The following is a 4226-nucleotide window of genomic DNA, read 5'->3' as shown; positions in this document are numbered from 1 at the left end:
ACATCATATATTTCAACCATTCAACAACACCAACAATTCAATGCCTATCTTAGGGCCTCTAGCCTAAGTATTTCCTACCACATTACATATTAGATACGGGAAACTAAAACCATACCTTAGCCGATTCCCCAAGCTCAACCGGAGCACTTCCAAACCACTTGTCCACAAGCTCTCAAGGTATCAACACCTCCAAGAACAGATTTTATCACACAAAACCCTCTTCCAAGCTTTCCAAAATCACCAATCAAGCTCCAATATTCACATATACACAACCTAAGCCACAATCATCATACCCATACACAACATCTCAATACCCAAACATCATAGAACAACAAATTATACTAGGGTTGAGAATCTTACCACACCCAAGGTCCAAGGAGACAAGATTAACCTTCTCCTTCAAGAGAGTTGGGTCCTATAACATCAAAGAACCCAAAATCTCAACATTTTTGCTCATGAAACTCGAAATCAAGGGCTGGAATTTCGAACAGTAAAACGTGGCTTACCTCAAGATTGATTGTATGGGTTTTGTAGAGCTCTCCGCGGTGAACGCGTGGCCGCAAACGGAGCGGCAATCGGAGCTCTAGATCAAAAGTTATGGTGGTTTGAAGATTAAGTGAGAGAAAGAACTTGAGAGAGTGTTCTTCCCTCCATAGCCTCCATTTTCAGCGTGTTTAGTGTGTTGTGAGGAGAGTGAGTGCTGAAAACTAGGGTTTTGGTTTAGTTTAGTTGGGCCAAGGGCCCACTTTGGGTCCGGTTGGCCCGGTTTGGCCCGTTCGGTCCAATCTTGGTCCGATTTCTATAAAATTGGTACCGAAATTCTCGTCTCAATTTCCTCTATCATATTAAGCCATAAAAATAACATTTTTGGCTTTCTAGAATAAATTCTCATTTATGGGTTAATTAGCCGTTAATTAACCGGATCTTACATCAAACCTCTAAACCTCTATTTTCATTCCTTTAGTCATGAATACTAGTATTACACCTGATAATCAGATGAAGTTAGGAAATGGGGATAACTTTGAGGTGAAGTAAAGCTGAAAAGTGATGAATTGATTCTGAAATGTAATGAATGATTATGTATGAAATTTGGCTTGAATGATTTAATGATCTGAGATACGAGATTCCCTGAGTTAAGTGCCGTGGCTTGCCACCACATTTACCAGGTTGAAAACTCGATACTCTGTTGACCCTACGACATAAGTGTGACCGGGTACTATAAATTCCCGGGAATGTAACCCCCATTGAGCAATATTGATTATTTGAGAAAAATCTATGCATAGACTCTTGGGGATGCACGTTGGCGGACAGTCTAAGGTTTTTGGACTTGTAGGGTTGGCTGGATAACCGACAGATAAGCCTCATCAGCCGTAGGACAGGCATGCATCATATGCATATTACTTGAATTACTTGCTCGTACTTTAGCTGGGTGTGCCTAAATGTACTTACCATGTTAAATGTATATTTGTTACCTGTAGTATTTGTAACCTTCTTGTGCTTGCCTCTATCTGTTTATTTGTCTGTGAAATGCATGATGGAGTTGGAGGTATGGAGGAATGGCAGTATGAGACTTAGATTTAAGATTAAGTAAAGTTAGGTTTAGATACTCTTAGAGAACCACCTTTTATGGCTTCTGTTTATTACTTTATTCTCTATAATTTGAGTGTCGGCGTTCTAGGATTGCCTCTGGCATTCCCAGGACCTTATATATTATGTGTGTAGCACCTTTACCATACTGAGAACCTCCGGTTCTCATTCTATACTATGTTGTTGTTTTCCAGATGCAGGTCGAGAGGCATCTCACTAGGCGTCTGGATACCTGAGGCGAAGTGGTTACGGGGTTGTTTTATTGTGCTGTGATATATATATATATAGAGAGAGAGAGAACGATAGTACCTGCTCATACCCTGGGTCGAGCTACCCGACCTGGGATGATTGGCGACAAAGCGACCAACCTCTTCAGGTCAGGCTACCCGACCTCTTCTCAAAGAGGTCGGCCAAATCAATAGGAGAGCCCAATAAAAGGCCCAAATAGAGGAATACGACCCAAATCCAAAGGCAATCCAAGCCTATAAAGATAAAGGCGGTTCCATTGAAGATAAGCTGACCTCACCAGAAGATAAGATAAGATAAGATAACCAAGTTATCTTATCTAGAAAGGTCACTCTACAACCACTATAAATACACTGGAGCACCCAGGTATAACTCATACTCTGATTCTACATAAAACATGTGTAATACCCATACTAACTTAAGCATCGGAGTCTCTTGCAGGTACCCCCCACCCTCCGGTGACCAAGGATCAGCAGTGCAGCAAATCCAACAAGTCGGACACAACAGCTCCAGCCGCCACCAGCCAGCCGGACACACCATCTCCGACCAGTATAGAAGATCTCATCCGAGATCGACCTCCAGTTTCAGGTAACCTTCGGAACATTGGCGCCGTTGCCGGGGAACCTGGAAGTCATCCCATCACCATGGCGGACGACCATGACAACGACCACGATTCAGATCTAGAAGATAGAACGCCGCACAAAAACGCGGACACTATACTGAAAGATACCCCGGAATCCAACGGGGACAAAAACTCACCAAATCCGGGAGTAATAGAAGCACTTCAAGATCGCTTAAAGCAACTTGAAAAAGAAACCCAACAACAACGAGAGATCGGAAAGGATCTACAAAGAGAGGTACGGCGACGCCGAGAATCGGAAGAAAAACTACAGCAATTAGAAGCCGATATCAAATCAAAAGCTCCTCGGACCACCCCAGACGAAAATTCTACACACAACCTTCGGAAAATGGAATCAATCCAGGACCCTCAAAATAGACTACATTGTGGTCGACGTAAATTCAGCCTACAATGCTCTAATAGGTCGGACAACTCTCAATCAACTCGGCGCAATAGTCTCGACTCTACATCTATGCATAAAATTCCCAACTACAGAGGGGATAGCCACGATAAAAGCAGATCAAAAGATGGCACGCCGCTGTTATAACGAAAGTATAAACCTCAGGGGCAGAAGAGAAGAGTTTCATACAATTGAGCTTGGCGGAGTTCAGCGACGAGAAGAACTCCGTCCACAGCCAGAAGGCGAGATAGAGAAGGTTCAGATCGGAGACACCCCGGACAAAACAACTAACATCAGAACGATCCTAAGAGGAGACTCAAAAGAATTACTGATACAATTCTTACGAGATAATGTCGATCTTTTCGCATGGAAAGCCGCAGACATGCCAGGCATAGACCCCAAGCTAATGTGCCATAAGTTGGCGGTCTATCCAGGATCTCGGCCGGTACAGCAGAGACGAAGAAAACTTGGGCCAGAGCGATCCCAAGTTGTGGAAGAACAGGTGCAAGCACTACTGGAGGCAGGATTCATAAGAGAAGTCAAGTACCCACTATGGCTAGCCAACGTCGTCTTGGTGAGAAAATCAAATGGGAAGTGGCGAATGTGCACCGATTACACTGATCTCAACAAAGCTTGCCCAAAAGATCCTTACCCACTCCCAAGTATCAACGCTCTAGTAGATGCTTCCTCCAGATATAGATACCTCTCGTTTATGGACGCATACTCGGGATACAACCAAATTCCCATGTATCCACCAGATCAAGAAAAGACATCGTTTTTAACGCCGAAAGCAAATTACTGCTACATTGTAATGCCTTTCGGTCTCAAGAACGCAGGAGCTACTTATCAAAGGCTAATGAATAAAATCTTCTCAGATCACATCGGAAAAATCATGGAAGTCTATGTGGACGACATGTTGATAAAGACACAAAGCGAAGATACATTATTGTCCGACCTGGCTCAAGCGTTCGACACTATAAGGAAGCATGACATGCGACTCAATCCCGCAAAATGCACCTTTGCAGTAGAAGCAGGCAAATTCTTAGGTTTCATGCTCACACAAAGAGGAATTGAAGCAAACCCGGATAAATGTCAAGCCATACTCAACATGAAGAGCCCCACCTGTTTCAAAGAAGTACAGCAACTCAACGGGAGATTGACCGCCTATCCAGATTCTTAGCAGGGGCAGTGATAAGATCTCTCCCCTTCTATGCTACTTTAAGAAAGGGAAAGCAGTTCGAATGGACGACAGAATGTGAACGAGCCTTCCAAGACTTTAAGGAATTCTTAGGACGGCCGCCTATCTTATCTCGACCACGAGAAGGAGAACCACTCATATTATATCTCGCAGTAGGAAGCTGGGCAATAGCCTCA

The sequence above is a fragment of the Arachis ipaensis genome, chromosome B9, assembly GCF_059453495.1.
Source record: "Arachis ipaensis isolate K30076 ecotype BB chromosome B9, ASM5945349v1, whole genome shotgun sequence".
Lineage (NCBI taxonomy): Eukaryota > Viridiplantae > Streptophyta > Magnoliopsida > Fabales > Fabaceae > Arachis > Arachis ipaensis.
The sequence above is the reverse complement of the archived record's forward strand: the minus strand, read 5'-3'. Positions refer to the sequence as shown.